Genomic DNA, 20,601 nt, shown 5'->3' with positions numbered 1-20,601 from the left:
TGCCCACTGAGGTGGTCACGCTGCCCTTGGGCACCACACAGGGCTGAGCCTGCTCCATCAAGCCCCTGGTGCCCTTTTGGTGTCTCAGCTGCTCATCTGTGGACTGGGGATCACAGGATCCCACAAGGATTTTAGCTGGAAGGACCTTAAACCTCATCCAGTTCCACTCTGGCCATGGGCAGGGACACCTTCCACTGTCCCAGGGTGCTCCAATCCCTGTCCAACCTCACCTTGGACACTGCCAGGGATGGGGCAGCCACAGCTGCTCTGCACAGGTGAGTGCCACATATCTAAGCTGTCCAAAGTTAAAAGAAAAAACAATAAAACCCCCAAGAATGTCCAAAAATTGCTGCTCTCCACTGAGGAGCTTCAGCTGAAAGCACCAAGCATTCCCTGGCTGTCTTTGTCTCATGGGAAATATCAGTGCAAGGGGCTGAAAACTGCTCAAAGAGCCATTCCCACCGTGGAAAAGCCTGAGGATTATCATCACAACAGGTCCCTGGGCAGAAACATGAAGCATAAAGCTTTAAATTCAAGTCACACTGATAAGAATAACAAATAAAGAGACCAAATTCCCTTAAAAAATGGGATTACCGAGGCCGTGGGGAAGAAATATTTTAAAGGAAGTTAAAGAGAAGTTAATCTGCTTTTATGTAATTTGTTTTCCTATTCTTCCCGCACTGGCTTGCTTTGGAGACAGCTGCTTTCAAGGTTTACAGCCATGCATATGGTTGGGAGGGCTGGAATTGGCAGCCCTTGGCATGACAGAATAATGGCTAACTGGAAAAATGGCTGGGTAGATAATTTACAGATGATACGACCACATCAAACCCAGTGAAACACAACCCATTCATTTTTACAGCCTCCAGATTGCTGCCTGTTGTGATGTGTCCCTCCTGATGGCTCTGCTGTCACACAGCCCTTCCCCTCCCCTCCCACGGGCAGGATCCCATGGAAATCCTCATTCCTGAAGGGTGGGACACAAACAGGGCAGGATCCCATGGAAATCCTCATTCCTGAAGGGTGGGACACAAACAGGGCAGGATCCCATGGAAACCCTCATTCCTGGAGGGTTGGACATGAACAAGGCAGGATCCCATGGAAATCCTCATTCCTGGAGGGATGGACATGAACAAGGCAGGATCCTATGGAAATCCTCATTTCTGGAGGGATGGACATGGACAGGGCAGGATCCCATGGAAATCCTCATTCCTGGAGGGATGGACATGGATGGGGCAGGATCCCATGGAAATCCTCATTCCTGGAGGGTTGGACATGGACAGGGCAGGATCCCATGGAAATCCTCATTCCTGGAGGGATGGACATGGATGGGGCAGGATCCCATGGAAATCCTCATTTCTGGAGGGATGGACATGGACAGGGCAGGATCCCATGGAAATCCTCATTCCTGGAGGGTTGGACATGGATGGGACAGGATCCCATGGAAATCCTCATTGCTGGAGGGCTGGACATGGATGGGGCAGGATCCCATGGAAATCCTCATTCCTGGAGGGTTGGACATGGATGGGGCAGGATCCCATGGAAATCCTCATTTCTGGAGGGTTGGACATGGATGGTTTTAAGTTCCACTTCCTTCCTATTTTTCTGTTTAAACTGAGAACAAGGATTAGTGTTTGGTTTGAGATTTTAATATCCAAGGATAGATTAAGACAGCAGCAGCCTGATGTTAGATGACCATTAAATACCAAATGCTATCAAAATCTCCAGCAGCATCAAATCAAGCCCTAAATCCTAAAAGCTTATCATTTTCCCCCAAAAATTACACCAGAGCGTCACCTTTGGAGCTGTGTTGTTCTTTGTTCAGCAATAAATGAGGAATTGCTGGAGAAATCCCAGTTGGGGTAGTCCTGGCCCTCCCTTGGCCAAGCCCTGAGTGAAAGGCAGATTCTCATGGCTCAATTACAGAGCCACTAAACAAAATGGAAATGTTGATGTTCATTATTGATTTTATCCTTTGCTGCTCTGGAATGGTGCTAGTGGGAGCTGTTGTAATCAGATTACCTTAAAACTTACTTACAGAATGAAGTGCTTAATTTATCCCCCCTTTTTTCCTTTCCCAAAGCAATAAAACAGGAAGGGATCAGCTGTGCTTCCTGTAGAGCAGCTCTTCTCTTTTTGGTTTTCTCGCTGTGTTTGTGTAATTCATCGTTTATCACTCTCAAAATCTTTTTTTAAAGCATTTTGCATTTGTTATATCTCCTCAAGTAATCGCTCATATTGGTTATGGAATAGAATAGACTGTGATTGTTAGAGATATAACTGCAAAATGTTTCCAATTTCTGGGAATATCTATTGAAAACTCCATTTACTGAACATCCATCTCCAGCTCCCAGTGCTGTCAGGTCACAGCTCCGTGTCCCTACAGCCTGGATGTCTTTGGGATTCAAGTCAGCCAGGCTGATTGTGGTTTAACTGAGGATCTGGGAAGTGCTGCATTTTGAGTGATATATCCTCTCATAATCTGGGAGGTTAAATGGTTTTTCTGATTTGATTCTTTACTGCCTTCCCCATTTCACATCAGATGAAACCGGCTGTGAAACGGCAGCAAATGCAAGTGGCACATTTGTGTGCTGAGTGCCTACAGCGAGCTCGGGGAAGAGAAATTGGCATTTAATTGCCCCTCATTAGTCATATGCTGTGTACAATACAAGTGGCATTGCAGTGGGCAAGGTGGCTGAGAAATCCAGCCCTGTGCTTATCCCAGGCTGGCTGTGGGGCTGGAAGTGGCTCTGACTGAGGCACCAAAGGACCCAGTTCCTGCCAGCTCTGTGGCCCTGCCAGCTCTGCCCCTTGGCTGGGCTCAGGGAGGGTGGGTGAGCATGATCAGAGAATCCCAGAATTGTTTGGAATTGGAGGGACCTCAAAGCCCACTCAGTGCCACCCCTGCCATGGCAGGGACACCTCCCACTGTCCCAGGTACTCCAGCCCCAGTGTCCAGCCTGGCCTTGGGCACTGCCAGGGATCCAGGGGCAGCCACAGCTGCTCTGGGCACCTGTGCCAGGGCTGCCCACCCTGACAGGGAACAATTCCAATTCCCAATATCCCATCCATCCCTGCCCTCTGGCAGTGGGAGCCATTCCCTGTGTCCTGTCCCTCCATCCCTTGTCCCCAGCCCCTCTCCAGCTCTCCTGGAGCCCCTTCAGGCCCTGGAAGCAGCTCTAAGGTCTCTCTGGATCCTTTTCTTCTCCAAGCTGAGCCACCTTGTTCTTGTTGTGTTCTGTGTTCACATTCATGTCCTCTCAGACCCTGCTGGGCACCTGATCCTGAGCAAAGCAGAGCCCAGACCATCTCCTTGCAAAGCCACGGAATCAGGGAATGCTTCAGGCTGGAAAGATCTTTAAGATCATCGAGTCCCACCACAAAGCAGCACTGTTCCCACTGTGCTGCTACCCAGGGATGATCAGACTGTGACCCTGCCACATTCCTCTCCAAGTGCCCCTCAACAGGGGAACCTGCCTTTCAAAGGAGCAAGACTTTTAATCTGTGGATTTATCAAATTTAACCTTTTTCTTGCTGTATCCATTCCTTGGCAGCGAGCAGCTCTGATCCCAGCTCTTCCCATCACTCCTCTCCCTGACCAGCCCTTTGGAAGGAGGGTGGAGATTTCTGTGCCTCAGCAGATGGCAGCAAATCTCGATACCTGCATTTCATAGGCTGGCCCGTGGGGTTGCAGTGATGTATTTACTCCAGCACCTAAAGTCAATGAATTACATCCAAGCCCGCAAATGGTCATAAATATGATAGTCTGTGTGAGCTGAGGTAATTGCCTGCTTTATATATGTGTTTATCTTCCCTGCATTGCATACACAATGTGCATTATGTCAGGGAGATGACAAAGAGCAGCCATAATGCTCCTCAACTGCATATTTCTTCTTAGTTTATGGCTGAGGCTCGCAGTTATCTTATGCAGAGCTGGCTGCAGTGCTTTAATATAAATTAACATACTTAGAAAATGTCAAGGAGCATTAATTGACAATTTCAGAGGCCTACCTTGCTAAATACCAGTTCAGTTCTGAAGCCTGTCTCTGCAAGCTTAATATATGGAAAATAATGCTTATTCATGAATGGCTTATGTAACTTGGCATTAATTACGTGGCAGCGAGTGCTGGCTGTCACAGATGGTCTCTACAAAACCAGGTGCCAAAAATAAAGTTTCAAGCCCCACGAGGGAACTTCTGGGCTGGGTACTCAGCACTTTGGAAAACCAAGGCACATCATCTTGTGTGGAAATACCGACTTACTAACCTAATTCTGGACCCACTTTTGGCAGAGGATTGGCCTATATAAAAATATTTCACATCAGCACCTTCTCCTGCACCTCAAATGAGGGCATCCACAGCAGGAGCCTGGTGTGCCCCCAGCCCAGCACTTCCCACCTGGAAAACAGAGATGACACTGAATAATCCTGTTGGTAAAAAGTGAAACAAGCTGATGTTTTTATCTGACAGTGTTGGTGGTTGCTCTGCCTGCCCTCCAGCCTGAGCTGTGGCACAGCTGGGAGCAGCTGGCTGGTGTGGAGGTGCTCAGCTGAATGCTAATTGTTGATTAATATAGCCCTGGTTTCTCTCTTTAGGGTTTTTTTTTTTTTTTCCCATGCACCAGGAAGGTGCTGCTGTCTCTTCTCATTCCAGCTGGAAGCACGGCCAGCTCCACAGCTCCTGGGAACTTCCCTGCCTCCCTAAACAAAGTTAAGCAAGGCTGAAAGATGCGATTTGAAGGCATTTATTGATTTTGCTTTAATATTCTGTTATTTCTTTCCCATCAATACCCTATTTGCTTTATGCAGTGCACTGTGGTGTAAGTATATTCCCAGAAAATGATGCACATAATGTTATCTCAAATGTGAGCACATGGATATCAAATGAAAGCTGGGCTGTAAATCACTGAAAAGCAGGAATGGCAGCACCATCCAGGCAGCTGCACTCGGAGCTATCCCTGCTCTGTTCCCGAGCTGGAGTGGGAAGGGCAGCCCTTCCTGAGGGCTGGGTTTGCTTGGCATCACTGGATGCTGCAGAGTTTGGGCCCCAGAGCTCTGCAGTGATGGGTTTCTATGGCAACTGGCTGGGAAAGGCAGGGGTGGGGGTTCCTGCCCTGTCCCCCCAGCTTTTCCTAGTTGGGTTGTTGGGGTTTTTTGCCAAAGGGACCCTTCTTTCATGATTTCCCTCTTTCTTTGCGTTGTTGCTGTTGAAATACTTTCTGTGGTCCCTAGGTTAAGTCCTCTCCTGAGATCAGGGCAAAACTGAGCCTAGAAATGCTCTCCTGGACTAACAGCAAGTGTTTATTGCCCTGAGCCCCCTGCCCTCCTCTTCCTGCTGCTTTTCCATCCCCTTCTCCTCCCATCCCGGGGAGCTGTGGGGATACAAGCTCTCTCTTCAAATCCCAGAATGGTTTGGGTTGGAGGGACCTCAAATCCCACCCAGTGCCACCCCAGCTGTGGCAGGGACACCTCCCGCTGTCCCAGATGCTCCAGCATCACCCAGCCTGGCCTTGGGCACTGCCAGGGATCTGGGGCAGCCCCAGCTTCCCTGGACAGCCCATTCCAGTTCCTGCCCACCCCGTGGGGATCTGCCCTGCCAGCCCAACAGAGACCACTTTGAAACACAATCCCAGGGATCATTTTGTCTTCTCTTGCTTGAAACCTAAAAAAGAGATTAAAAATTGCTGTAACCCATCTGCAACGTGACTGCTTCAAATTAAATTCTGTGCTCAACCCAAAGGAAGTGTCAGAGGAGCTCACCCTGGGAACAGGGAGATGAGGAATTCCCTGGAGGGTGTTCCTGTGTCACCCCAAATGTCCCCACGGGCACTGGGGCAGTTGTTGCTGTTCTTGTGAACCTTTCAAATGTATCTTTCCCCTTCTGGGTGAGACCCTTCCTCCAAGATCTCACCCATGGCCATGCCAGAATTCAGCTGAGCCCTCAGGAATGGAGGAAAACTGTCCTGACCTGTGTTCCCAGAGGTGCTGCTCAGGGCACGTGTCCCTGCTGGAGACACTCCGGACATTGCAGAGAGCACAGCCTGGCTCTGGTGGGCTGCTCGACCATGGAATTGCCCATGAAATGGGAATCTATTGTTTATCATGCTAATTAGTAACCCCACAAGTTTATTTAAAGGTCACTGGAAAGCCATGAGAAATATCTGAGAAGTGAAAAGTAGAAAAATCAAGAAGCCATAGGGAGTTTGGCTTATTTAGTATTGCTAATATTTAAGGTACTTTCTGAGATGTGCATTAAATTAATAAGGGAGATGAAGGAGTGTTTTAATATAACTTAGTGTGAAAGTAGCCCTCAGAATTTATTTTATTCATAGATTTTTGCATCAAAGGTCCTAGAATGATTAATTTTCAAACTTACAGGCTTAAACAGCAAAATAAGAAATAATAGCTCTGAAGTTGCTTTGAAATACTTAATAAAATGGTGCTCTTTAAAGCACTAAATGGCCTCCTAATGCCACTAGCCCTTCAAAGAACAGTATTCTTTGCAATATTTCTATTCAGTTCTCTGCACTCTGCAAAGCTGACTCCCTGTATTGGGCATGGAAATATTTTCAAATGGGCAAAATCAAGGTATTGTTAAATCCCCACAAAAGCCTGGGCTGAAAACCTGCCCTGAGTGCTGGGGAGGGCAGGAGTTAATCTGATGGTGCACAAGGTTCCTCGGCCTTCCAGACTGCAGGAAAAACTCCAAATACAATCATTGGAAAGGATGTTGCTGTTCTGAGGGATGCCTGATGTGGGGTTGCTGCAGAGGGACTGACACAGCCCCAAATCAAATTTTTTTCTGTAGGAAAATTCATGTCTTTCTGTGGACAAAAAGCATCTTCATGTCAAAACCAAGGGGTGTAAAATCAGAGGTTCCAGCCTGGAGAGTGCCCAAGTGTCCCCTTAAGGGTATTGGAGGGAGAGAAATTCCTCCTTAAATATCCTAAAATAAGAGCAGAATTTGGCCCCTTGCAGCTCCTGGGGAGGCAGAGGGCAGCTGGGATCCAGGCTTGAATCTTGTTACAGGAGGGCTCCTAATTGGAAATTCAAGCATGCAGAGGATTAATTGCCAGCAGGTGTCAAAGATAAGAAATTCCTCTCTGATCTGGGCAGGGGGTAACTCTTGAGTACTTCCCTGTATTGTTCTGTTCTTACCATTGTTCAGGGGGACAGAACATGAAAATCTACGTGAGGAAATGGGATAAACAATTTTGCTACTGTCAGAAAAGGAGAAAACGCAGTGCAAGGCTTCAAAGGGGAGAAATTGTTAATTAGGAAATGACTGCTTGAAAAAAATATAAATGGGGAGGTCAGAGAGTTGTGGAAAGCCAGCTTGTAGATTCATGACCTGCCCTGAGCCAAGGGTTACGCACAACCCGCCCCAGCAATTTACTCGGGTTCCTTCCTCCTTGTGCTGTGGGAAAATGAGTGAATTTGGCAATTAGTGGAGCTGCTGATTGACTCCTGGCCATCCCCAGCTCCTCGCCCCCTGCCTTGGGGCTGCCCTTGTCCCTGCAGCCCGGGCACAGGGCTCAGCCTGGGAGGTCCTGCCACCACCTCTGCTGCTCAGGAGGAGCTGCAGAGCCTCACCAAGCCTTTAATGAGAGGGCTGGTCCCTGTGGAGAGCAAAAAACAGGAGGAGGGCCTTTAGAAGGTGGTTTCCTGCAGCCCCAAGGCCCAGGTTGTCTGGTTTTGTTGTCTTTGCGGGTGGCAGGGAAAGCCATTCCTGTTGACAGGAGCAGGGCATGAACCTGAGGGAAGGACCTTGCTGTCCATGGGGTGTCCTGGGAGTGTCCATGAAGAGAATTTCTGCTGAGGAGCAGCACTCTGCAGGCTTTGGTTGGCTCTCCACCCACACAAACAAAGGTCACTGATGAGTTAGCCCCTGGCATGGAGCTGTGGCAGGGGAGGGTCAGGCTGGGATCAGGAAAAGGTCAGGAAAAAGGAGGTGCTGGCACTGCCCAGGCTCCCCAAGGAGTGGGAGCATTCCCAAGGCTGCCAGAGCTCCAGGGGTGTTTGGACAGCACTGCCAGGGATGCCCAGGGTGGGATTTGGGGTGTCTGGGTAGGAGCTGGACCCTGATCCTTGTGGGTTCCTTCCAGCTCAGGATTTTCCCTGGCTCTCTGAAGGAACTCACCTGACCAGTCTGATACTGGTGTGGAGTATTAAACCCAGCACCACAGCAGGAGCAGCCAGCTTGGAGAGGAATGGATTAAAATCATGGAATGGTTTGGGGTGAAAGGGTCCTTATAGATCATCTCATTCCAGCCCCCTGCCATGGCTCTTGCAGATCCTTAGGACACACAAAATGCATCATCTCAATCATCACATTTCATATGTGACAGAAAAGTCATGGCACCTCTGTAGTAAAGCAAAGCAGGGCATGAAATCATTAACTGCAGCCAGAAATAATGAATTATAGTGTACAATAATGAATTCTGTGGTAAGTGCCACAGTTGGCTGATGGGGCTGTTCCAGAGGCCTGGGGTGTCTGAGGCAATGATGCTGCCCTGACATGTGGGTTGGTACATAAGTCACAAACCAACGTGGCTTCAGGAGTTTTGCCATCACCCCCAGCAGGACTGAGGCACAATCATTGTTTGGGGCCCTCTCTGCAGTATTTACATGGATGGAAGTGGCCAGTGGGCCTTTGGGGTTTATTTAAAAAGGAGAAAAGCGTTGCTGCAGCCTCGTGTGCCTCTACCTGCAGAAGGCTCCTGGCCCACACAGCCCTAGAAAAGCCAAGGCTCGGGTTTAAATTAGCACCCAGCTCTTTGCCAGAGCAATCAGGAGCAGCAAAGCAGGCAAAGAGTGAGTTTGGGAGTGCCTGAGGGGCTGGCAGCAAGGGAAGGATGTTCATCCTGAGCAGGAGACACAGCCCTGAATACCCAGGCAGGAAAGGAGAGACCCCTCTGCTTCCTGCCCTCCTCCTGCTGGGCTGTGCATCCTGGCTGGATTTACAACAGAAACAACACTGAAATGCCATTCCATGGCATTCTCCAGTCTCCCTCCTTCCTGGAAATATCACTGTCAGCTTAGGAAAAGTCATTAGCAATGAGGCATTGAGTCCCAAGACATGAAGAGCAGTTTTTAATTCCTTTCCTTGGACTAAACCAATTTCTTAGGGATATTATGGAAATCTTTGCATTTGGATTTCAACCCTAAAGTAATTAAGGAAATATTCCAGATGGATGCAATGAGGTTTTTCTTTACTTCTCTAGAAGAAGGGTGCTCTGAGGAACCAGTCTCTTGAACAACTGTGATGAGTAATTCCTTTGCTCAGTCTCCCCATCCATTTTGGACCACGTTGGGGAAATAAAAGCAAGGGGGATTAAGTGTAGAGGGAGCTCCAATGGGCATTTTGGATTTTGACAGCTGTCCTTGACATCGTAGTGGACAAGGGGAATGGCTTTAAACTGCCAGAGGGCAGGGTCTGATGGGATATTGGGAAGGAATTGTTCCCTGTGAGGGTGGGCAGACCCTGGCACAGGATGCCAGGCTGGAAGTGTCCAAGGCCAGGTTGGACAGGGCTTGGAGCACCCTGGGATAATGGAAGGTGTCCCTTGGCAGGGGGTGGAACAAAATGAGCTTGAACAAAATGAGCTTTTTTCTTTTCCAGCCCAAACCATTCTGGGATTCATCTGCCATTCTGGGATTTTTATGATCATGCTTTTCCATCCTCTCTGAGCCCAACCAGGTAATTCCAGTAGTGCAAAGCTTGCAGAGTTCATTCTCCTGAGCAGAAGAGGCAGCTTCCTATCTGGATAGGTTTCCTTTCCTCTCTTGCTGTAAAGGGAACATGCACTCAAGCAGAATTTGAAGTCCCTGACACAAAATGAGGCAGCGAGAGCACACGAGGGAAACTGGAGGGACTGTGCAGGTGTGAGGAGTGGATGGAATTGTAATGAGGGAGTTGGAGAAAAGACTGGGAATATGTAACACTGAAGAGTAAAAGATAAGCAAAGCAGAATGTCCAGGGCTGACAGTATCCCAGCAACAATAAATTCTGTGTGTGATAGGGCTGGATGAGAGAGCTGCGGACTGACAGCTCTCTAATCTCCTGCCAAAATCCCTGCTCACGGGTTCCCCTGCACAATGTCAGCTGGAAGGTGGGAAGCACACACAGGTACAGGGGTTTGTGCAGCAGCTACTCCAGGAGCATCATTCCCAGGATGGGAGGTGACACCCAGAGCTGGGATCGGCGTCAGAACTGAGAATGAACCTCACTCCCAGCTCAGGTGGAAGGGCTGACACTGCTGCTGGGCAGTTTTGGGGTTGTGTTTTCTGCCCAGAGGTGATGGTGGCCTCAGCCCGTCTGCTCCCAAGGAAAAGGAATGGCTGGCTGCCACAGAATCAGTTCATCAATGTAACAGGGCCTCTGTGGGGACAAATAAATGAGAATTTCCTGTGGGTGAGCATCTGAGTGGCAGCAAATGGTATCAAAGAGAAGATCTGCACATTTTTTTGAGGAAGAGGAGACAGGAGGCTCACGCAGGTGGACTTAGGCAAGCAGCCAGTGCCAGGAGAGGAAGTGACAAATTGATGTCTTGGAAAAGCCTGAATGGAGGAATAATAACCATCAACAGCAGAAGGCATTGAATGAGATGGATTCTCACCTCTAGAAGCTTCCTGTGTTTATTATTGATGGCACTGCAGGTTTTATTTTTGTATTTTTCAGTACAATCTGGTTAGGAATTCAACATGCCAAGGCAGGTGATGGAAGGATTCTGGAAGGAAAGTGAAAAATGACATAAATGAGCTGCAACAACAGCCCTGCCCTGGCAAGGAGTACAACTGGAGGTAATCCTAAATGACAAAGGCTTTGTTTTCCTAATTACCATTAAAACATCGTGGACAGAATCTCTGGACAGGGTAAATCTGTTTCCATGGGATTTTTGGTTAACTGACCCTTTTTTCCCCTTCCCTAATATCCTGGACCTGATTTTAAAGGTAACTGAACACCAAGAGGTTTGGATTAGCACATAAAAAATTCACTGCTGCCCTCTCCAAACTCTTTAAACTCTTCAAACTCTTTGTAAACTCCTGTACATCTTTTAAATTGGCAAATTCTGTCCTGTGTCCTCTGGTGAGGGCTGCTGAAGCGGGTGCAGTGGGATCTCACACGGAGAGGGAGGCAGTGTGCTGCTGAGTAATGGTGAATTTCTCAGGAAATGAATAATTTTGGGACTTTCTAAAGGTCTTGAAGTTCCCCTGAACTTTTATAGTTGGTTATATAAAATGAAAAGAGAGAACTCTTAGTCTAGATAACTGTCAGTCGGGTGAGATAACCTCAGAAAGGCTCTGGCAGGTCAAGGCACTTCAGTGACAGTTTTTGGGAAGAGACCAGTCAGCAGAGCTGCCTCCCCTGATGGGTGTCTGAAATGGAAATTCCAGCTCTCCCTCTTGCAGCAGATTTAAGTGGAAGTTCACTGCCCTGGTGGGCACCTGGATTGTGTAACTGACCTCTGAGAAGTACCTGAGCGACCTTTTGTGTCCACTGCTACAAATTAAAGCCCAGACAGGGACAGGTGAGCTGAAGGCAGCAGTGGAAAAGACAGACTGACACCTGGCCCTGTTTTCTCCTTAGGGGCAGCTCTGGATGATTCCGAAGTGGTTCAGGGGTTCATGGGGTGGTGTTGTGCTGTCCCTGCTGGGTTTGGATGTTGAGACTCTGCAGGAGCATGTCTGGAGCCCCCTGGCACAGGGACACTGCCATGGAGGAGGAGGCCTGGGCTCCAGAGGGAATCTGCTCCACCTGCAACTTTGCAGCTCAGGAGCAGAGTCACTGCCCTGATGGTGATGCCTCAGGTTTTAGTTTTTATGTTTTTCAGATTCTGTGCTGCTTTAGTGCGTGGGTCTGGGTTCACATCAGGGCATGGTGAGCTCTGTGCACAGAGCAGGGAGACAAAACAATTCCTGCTCCAGCTGGGCACCAAGGACAAATGATCCCAATCTCAGCCCAGGAGCACAAACCCCGTGGGCTGCAGAGAGAAAAACAAGCAGGATGGGACTGCAGGGGCTGCAGCTGGGGTTGGACACTGAACTGCAATGTGCACATGGAGCAGAGCTGAGCCCAGGGAGAGACCCCGGCAGCGCTCGTGCATTTTGGGACCATTTGGGTTCATCTTGGGTGCAGCTCTGGCTGGGCTCTGGTGCTGCCCAGGGTGGATCCATGGAGGAGATCCTTTGAATCAATCCCTGCTTTATTCTGGAACTCTGGCCAGCCTCTGTTCTAGAGCAGCCTGCTCAAGGCACCACTGGCAGTGCCAGTCCAGCCTGGCAGAGCCCAATTCCTGCAGAGACCACAGACACTGCAGAGGGAACGTGGCACAAAGCACTCCATGGAAAACCATGGACAACTGGAGTCCTACACTGTCAAGGACTGGAATTCAAAGCAGCAGAATGATGTTTCCCTTTGTTACAATCATTCCAATTCCAGGTATGTAGATTTTTTTCTAATTCTGCTTCAAATTGGCACTCGGTGATTGCCGGGAATGAGGAATGGATTGGGTTTTCCACAGTGCTGTGCTCCAGGTCAGCTTGAAAACACGGGAAATGGCAGGTTAATGGCAGTTTAACACCAATTAACAGGCCACTTTATTATAGATTAGCATTCGGAGCCTGTTCAGTGGGTAATTACAATAATTAACTCTCGGAGCTTGCCTACACTTGTGAAATTTGGTGCCTCTGTTTACTCTGGAGAAGGAGTGCAGGAGCAGAGATGGATGATTTGGAGTGCTGGAGCCAGGCAGGATGGCAAGGACACTAAATTTGGGCTTGCTCTTGAACTGTGCTCACAGGTGACATCCCCAGGTAGAGGGGACTCTGTCCGTGACTGTTTTAGTCCTGGCTGAGCACAGCTGAGATTTGTGTTCCACCTGTGCTGCCGAGCAGCCTCTGCATCCCTGGCCTCACACAGATGGATTTCCCACCTCCTCGGGCCAGTCCTTTTCAGCATTCAGCACAATAAATCCCCTCCTGTTGGGAGCACTGACGGTGAGGAGTGTTCGAGCATCCATCCCGATGCTCAAAAGAGCTCAACGTGCAGCAGGATGGTGTTCCAAATTCTTGGGGAAAGCTGTGAATCCTTCAGGAGATGCAGTGGTTTCCTGTGGGGTTGGAATGGATGGACCTGCTGCCTCTGGAAACAGGTCTCTGCTCACGTTGTGCTGCTGGGTTAAAGGTTGTAAAATCTTTGTAATTCTTGAGTTCCTGTTGAGTTGATGCATCTCATTTAATTTCATTGACCTTATCGCTTAAATACTGTGAAATCTGCTGAGAAATGCTAAAGGTGAGCTCTAGTTGTGGTTATTTTTTAAATATTCAGGCAGTGGACAGAGCTAACACAGCAAATGTAGCCTGTGTATGTGTGTGGCTTCACTCCTGCATTAATTAAATAAATTAATAAAACCACTGGATTGTGAGGCACCAATCTTTGGGAGCCATGATCCAAATCCCATTGCTCTGGGGGATGGATTCATCATTCATATAATCCAGGAACCAGGACCTGTTCTGGCAATGGGGAAAAAGAGGTTCTAAATCAAATCTGGGATTTCAAGTAGAAATTGTATTGCTCAGATTGTGGGGCTGGATTTTTGTCATCCAGGCCAAAAGCCATTTGGGGAAAAAGACTTTGGCAGAGAAATGAGAATAACTGATAAAGCTGAAGAAGGGTTCAAAACTCCTCAGTCCAGGGGGCGAGAAACCTCAGCCTTGTTCAGAAAACTAGAAATTAATTTCCCTTCAACATTAATAAAAACTTGTTTTTCCATCTCCTGCCTGTTCCAGGACCTTCCCTCACTGCTCAGCAGAAGGGGAACCCACTGCAGAGCCTCTCCAAACACAAATAAACCCTGTAGGCACTCTGGGGGAGTGCAGCAGCTATTTGAGAGCTCAGCTGCTCAGTGGCCTCCTTGTTACTCACTCCTGGCTTTTTAGAGCCAGTCTGTCCCCGTGGGTGTGCCAAAGAACATTTCCTATCCCCCAGGTGCCTGGATGAGCTGGAGATGTGTCCTGGTCCTGGCGAGGAGGGTTGGATGGGCTGGAAAAGGAGCCAATTTCAGCTGTTTTCAGCACCATCATGGACCTTTGGCACTGGGGTGATAAAGCAGTTCATGAACAGCGAGATCTTGGTGAGGCATCAGCACTTCCCAAAGGAGCAGGGCAGCTCTGGATGCAGGTGAGCAAAGGCTGCAGAGGTGCCACAGCTTATTAACCCTTAATAACCAACATTTCTGTGCCACAGATCAAACACTGCAGCGGGTTTGGGGTGCTCTCCCCGAGTGTAACACCTCGGACCTCTGAGCCCTTGCTGTGATAAAAAGCTGCAGACACAACTCCCCAACGAATGTCTTCATAATACTTAACATTCGACGGAGCAAGAGGAGAATAATGAGCACTGCAGCCATCCCAGGTTGGTAATTACCGCCGTCATTATTAATTTTCCAGAGCAATCTCGTCAAATGAGTCATTATTATCTCAATTCCTTAGCCAGGACTGATTGATTCTTTCTCCCTGTTGTGACTAATTCCATATAATGTCTGAGTACAATATAGAACTATAGAGCCAGTGTAATTCTGAGGCTGGATCATTCTAAAGAACCAAATCCCTTGCCTTCAGCCCTGTTTAGATCCTATGCTTTGTACTACTTAATTGAAATAAATACCCCACTCCTGTCACTCCCTGCTCTCCACAGGCACTGGAATTCCACTGGAGACAGGGATTCCTGTCAGCCTGGGCTGTGCCCAGTGCTGGATCTGTGCTGGCACCAGGCAGGAGCTCCACAGCCCTCACAGGAGCAGCAGGTGTGGTCTGAAGGAAGTGCAGCTCTTCCTGATGGTAATTTTGACCATTTTAAAGAAGGTTTTGTTGGTTTGTCTGCCTGTAAAGGGGTTTTTTTTGGGAGGAGAGGCTAAAAGTGATTTTTTTAGCTCTGTCCATTGTTCTGTCAGCAGAGCTGAGCATGAAGAGGTTCAGTGCAGGACAAGGAGAGGTTGGCTGTGGGGTGGGAAAGTGGTTCCTGCCTCTCTGGGAAGGGTGAGCAGAACAATTACCTTTGCTTTAGAGGAGCTGCAAGCCCACTCCTTGCATTTCCCTTGAGCTGCAGGGAAGGGGAGGAGGAGGAGACCGCAGTTATTTTACAACTTTGACCTTTTTGTCTCCCAGACTTCAAACACGAGCAGACTGGAGAGGGAAAGGGGGAGGCTGCAGAGCCAGGAGCAGCAGAGAGGCTGTCAGGGGAACCCTCAGCACTGGAACCTTTCAGAGCAGGAAGATGTGGTGGTTTCATCCTGAACCACACGAAGAGGTGAGATATTTCCTGTCCCTGCTCTCAGCCTTGGCTTTGCCTCCCTAAAACCAGCCCTGCCCCAGCAGCAGCCTCCCCCTGCCAGCAGGGATTGTGCCTGTGCTGACATTTAGGGATATTGGTGTAGGTTGCTCTGGAGTGGATTGGGAGAATTAAAAATATTGAATTGGACAGTAAATAAAAGAGGAGAGGTCACTGCCATCCAGCACTCCTTTATTTCTGGTTATTTATTGAGGCAGTTCCATATTGAGTCCGTTAGTGCTGAGTTCAAAATTCACTTCAGAGCCCCGGGAAGCAGAATTTGGCTGTGCCCTGAGAGCCTCTGCCCTGGTGGGTGTCAGGATTGAAATCCAGGAGGGTTCTGTGCTGCAGCAGGGATTGATGTTGTCCATGGCATTCAGGCAGCCCTGTGTCACCATGTCCCCAATGGCTGTGTCCTGTCCTGTTCCTCAAGGTGTTAAAATATCGTGATTTCCAGATTTTAATAGGAACACCCCATAATATTGTGCCACCTTCTGGGATGTGTGTCTCTGCCCTAAATTCTGCTTTTTCTGATGTTCCTCCCTGCGTTCAGCCAGCAAGGAGGACAGGATAATCTCACATATTATTTCTCTTATTTACAGTACAAGCAACACCCTGATAATTGTTATTAGTTAGATATTTAGTAGGCTTGAGATGCTGAAATGAAAGCAAACCTTGAGCTGATGGGAGGGTTCTTTTGGGCTCGTGGAGCCCAGTGCTGGAGTCAGAGGTGCCCCTTCTGTTAGCCACAGATGGGCCCAGAGCTGGTGACACAGTTGGTGCCCCAGAGCAGGAGCTGACCTGTGTCCAAACCCCCCCTGCATGCAGGGCTGGAGCAGCTCAGCTGGAAGCTGTGGAAAAAATCAAGGATGAATTTGTAGAAAAAACAAGCTGAGGTTTGGCTTGCTACAACCTCCCCCCCACCCCAGCTCTGGTATTACAACAATCTGAATATCAGTTAAAGTAAATGTAACTTCTTGCATCCAACCAAGCTGGGGGATAAATCTCTGTGTTTTTATAATAAATGCACTTTATGGCAATCACCATATGCTACCTTTGGTCCTGTTTGGAGTGTAAATCATAACAAATGTGGATCCTAAAATGCTTTATTGTCTTTTTACGGCCACATACGGCTGCTGCTCCTTCCATTTGTGATTAATTTTTTTAATGGTTCCCCCTAGAACCTAAAAAATAATTAAAGCTAATGAATACTCTGTGGTGACAGTAAAGGAAGGAGCATATTGCATCTCTCTCACTCCCAGATCTGATCAAAAGCGGGCTGGAGCTGTGAAGTTGTGACACTGACATTTTGTACTGAGCTGCCGACCACCTCCTGAGACCAAATGATGACTTTGGGGAAGAGCAGGAATTAGAGTTTTCATTGTTTCACAGCAATAGTGCTGAGAGGGTGGAATTAAAAGCAGTTGAAGTCACAATGTTTATTTCTTAGCGAATCCTCTTTAAAGAATCAATCTGAGATGTAAAGGACTTTAAGACAGATTTTTTTTTCCCTTTGTCCTTGCCCCTGGCTCCATGAAGTGAGATATTTTATGCACTGTTACTGGCCAAAATATTGATTTCAACCCAGAGCACAGCCTCTTTTCCTTCCCAAGGCTGCAAGCCATGGTCTGTGTGTCCTTCCAGCTTCCCTGGCTCAGGGAGCTGCAGCTGCTGAAATTCAGAGGAAACCCCCAGGCAAGGCCTGGCAGAGCCTCCCCAGTGCCATTAATGCCACCTGCCCTCCAGATCCAGAGCTGGGACTCTGCTGCCTCCCAGCCAGGGGTTTATCTGCCCTCCAGAAACTCCTGAGTTGGATTTCCTTGTTTTCCCCCTCCAGTGCACTTGGGGTGTTGAACTCCTGTGTGTCCTGCATGGGAGCACAGCCAGCATTCAGCACTGCTTAAAAACCTCTAAAATTCGCTTCTCAAAACGAATATTTATCTGTAAAGGCTGTAATTAGTGTAGGGGGTGTTGCTGTGCACGTTCCTCTGCCTCTCTCTGGGCTTCCTGCAGCTCACAGCAGCTTTGAAATGAAACTTGAGGGGAATAATTGACAACCAAGTGCTGGCCTGGGGTTAAAGTGTCGGTGCTGCAGGAGGAACCTCAAAGGTCCCATCCCGTGGGGGACTGGCCAGGGCTGCAGCTGGGGGCACAGATGGAAAACAAACTCCCCAGGTAGCTCTTGGCATGGTGTCACCTCCTCGCTCACTGCTGGGTGTGAGCACACGGGGCTGGGAATTCACTGGGAATTTTCCATCTCTGCTTTTCAGGCCCTGAGTGACACTGGCTCCTTCTCCTCCTTCCTTCTCTGTTTCAGTTTCAGCCTTTCTGCCCTCCCAAATTCATGGGCAGTTCCCAATCACATCACTTAATCATTTTCTTCTAGAACAGCTTTAATTACAAAACCAAGCAAATAAAGGATAATTAAGAGTTATCATCATCTGCAGAACTGGTGGGAGAATGAGGTGCCTTGCAGTTAAAGTCACTGTAGGGCCCTAAAATTGAAAATCCCACCTTCTGAATTCCAGTTTGACATCTTAAGCTGCATACTCCTGCTTCCTTTTAATGCTTTATGTTGATTCATTTCTGGTTATATGAGTTCTAATTGTTAAAGTCAATTTGTTTTGAAAGATAAAACCATAGCTTTAAGAAAGCATTTTTAATTTGCAAATGTTCATTCCAAAGGGAGAACTATTTAAAGTTAAAACCTGAAATGTATAAGGAAAAGGGTCATTGAAGTCAATGTCAAGGTGGTCAAATTTTACTGTCCTGGCTGCTTAAAAAAAAAAAAAAAAAAAAAAGAAACAAAAAAACTTTGAGGACCATAAAGTTCTGTAGTTTCTGTAGTAGGTTCCCCATGAACTTCCCCTGTACAGTTGTACAGTATCATGAGTAAAAGTGAACCAAATTAAACTGTTGTGGCATATAAAAACAGCCAACAAAGGCAGGCAGCTTTTTTCCTGAACCCCCTGAGATTTATTCTGACAGTTTGCAACTTGATGAAATGGATAATGGAAGTCCCTTGTCACAATAACTCAGCTTTAAATGTATTGTTGGATTAATAGACTCAGTTATCCACTCTTCCAAGGAGAAAAATGACTTGTGGTTTCAAATCGGGCCCTCACTCGTGGCATCCCATCAAATTAGCCCAACAGGCCAAATTTAAACTCCTGGCAGAAGGCAGGCACTCTATGAGTTGTGTCACAAAAATGGGTTTATTTATGTTTAATGATTTCCAGTTGCCATGGCAACAGCTGTGGGTGACACACGGTGGTGGCCGTGCATCCCCGGAGTCAGGAGTGGGACCAGGTGATGGATGTCCCTGTCCCCTGCTGCCACCCCCTCTGCAGCAGCCACTTCAGGGAGGGAGCTCGCTGAGGATGTGGCACACCTGCAAGGGCTCAGGGATGATTTCCTCACGTTGGTGTGGGAGTGGGAATTCCCAGCTCGCTGCCTTCCCCTGGGGCTTGTGGAAAATTCCGTGGGGTTTAGCTCTCACAGCTGGGAAGGCTCTCCAGGGAGGAACCTCCTTGGCCATGTCACTCCTCCCTCTCTTGTCCTTGCACTAAATAACCTCACGAGATGATTTCACTCCCTGCAGGGTCATGGCTTGGCTCAGCCCTGCATGAACCGGGCACAAACCCCTCCCTGCAGAGGGTGCCCAGAGCAGCTGGGGCTCCCCTGGGTCCCTGAAGTGCCCCAGGCCAGGTTGGACACTGGGGCTTGGGGACACCTGGGATGGTGGAAGGTGTCCCTGCCCACGGTCTGCCCAGAAGGTCTGCAAGAGTTCTCCAGGTGGCTGTGTGGAAATTGGTGATGGGAGCACTCAGAGGACCCTCCCAGGAGCAGCAAAACTGCTGAGCACAGCACATCCCTGAAGTGCAGGGAAGAGCTTTTATTTTAAACTGGGACCATGAAACAGGAAAAAGCTTCTGCCTTTTGATTTTTGCCTTTAACATGTTAAAACAGAAGCACCTGCTGCCTGCTGGGCTCATTAAATATGTCTTTTTATTTTCATAAATCACCATGGTAGAACTTGAATTATTTACTCGGTAAACTCGAGGCTACATTCATTTACATTCTCCAAGGTTTTTGTGCATTAGCTTTGGAACCTTTTTCTTCCCACCTTTTGTTCAGTGCCCACCTTGGCTCCCCAGGCAGGATCCCTCCCCTTGGTGACTGCAGGGGTTTCATGAACTTCAAAAGCAGCCAGAAATGTCAGGCACACGCAGCCGCTGAATTATGGATCAGAATACAGCACATCAAACATTCAGAATTATTCACTTGTGGGTCTTTGCTTGGTAAAGCAATCAAAATCCCTGCGTTTCTCCTTTGCTAAGATGTGGGGTGGTTGTTTTACATGCTCCAGAGTAATGTTAGCAGGGGTGTGGGGGGATGTGGAATATTTTTTTTTTTTAAACGAGGCACTTCAATCAAAACTTCATTCTACTGTAAACCCAATTAGCTCCAGTCTGCCAAGTCAGCTCGGCTGCCTGCAAGAATGTGTGTGAGGCTATGAATAATTGCTAAACTCGGGCTTCATTCTATCTAGGAAATGCCACAAGGCTTTTGTTAGCCCCAGATAAACCCCCCGCACTTGGCTCTGAGGTTCCAGCTGAAGAAACACCAATTATGGGTTCAGAGCCCATAAATGTGTTTGAGCAGGGCTGTGTGTGTGGAGAGGCTCTGCTGCCTTTGCTGTGGAGCAGAACCTGCTCTCCAAACACTCAGGGATGGTGCCAGGAGCTGAACAGGGGGCAGGAGGAGAGCTTCCATGTCTCTGTTCAGGCAGACCAAGCCCATTTCTGTAGGAAAAGTCGCTGTGCCCTCCAGGAGCAAGGGCTGGAAAATGAAACATTCCAACAAAACGTGTGGAAAACAGGTCACCTGCTTTGGGGGAGGGAGTGCACAGGGTGTTCAGCTGAATTTCAGGTGCCACGTGCTGCTTTGTGTCAGTTTGGATGTGGTTCCACAGCTGGGATGGGAATTCAGGCTGGGCAATCAGAGCCCTGGGGCAGTCAGGGATGCTGTCAGCAACAGGGCACAGGAGGAGAGGAAACGGCCTGCTGTTGTCCCAGGGGAGGTTCAGGTTGGGTATTAGGGGAAATTTCCTCATGGAGAGGGTTGCCAGGCATTGGAGCAGGGCAGTGGTGGAGTCCCATCCTTGGAAGTGTTCTAACAAACCTGAACATGGGATTTGAGGAAGCTGTTTGGTGGTGAGCGTGGTGCTGCTGGGTTGATGGTTGGACCTGCTGAGCTCAGAGGTGTTTTC

At 48.4% G+C, this 20,601-nt stretch overlaps 1 long non-coding RNA gene across 1 annotated transcript in view; it reads left to right on the top strand.

The window, feature by feature from the left end:
• LOC135308226 (uncharacterized) overlaps positions 1–20,601 on the top strand; it is a 110,341-nt gene that overhangs the window by 85,196 nt on the left and 4,544 nt on the right. The window contains exons 7-9 of the long non-coding RNA XR_010368764.1: positions 10,680–14,414; positions 14,697–14,839; positions 15,167–15,308. This is a non-coding gene — a long non-coding RNA (uncharacterized LOC135308226). The remainder of the gene's footprint in view (positions 1–10,679; positions 14,415–14,696; positions 14,840–15,166; positions 15,309–20,601) is intronic.

The sequence above is a fragment of the Passer domesticus genome, chromosome 9 (genome assembly GCF_036417665.1).
Source record: "Passer domesticus isolate bPasDom1 chromosome 9, bPasDom1.hap1, whole genome shotgun sequence".
Taxonomy (NCBI): domain Eukaryota; kingdom Metazoa; phylum Chordata; class Aves; order Passeriformes; family Passeridae; genus Passer; species Passer domesticus.
This window is presented reverse-complemented; position numbering and strand designations above follow the sequence as displayed.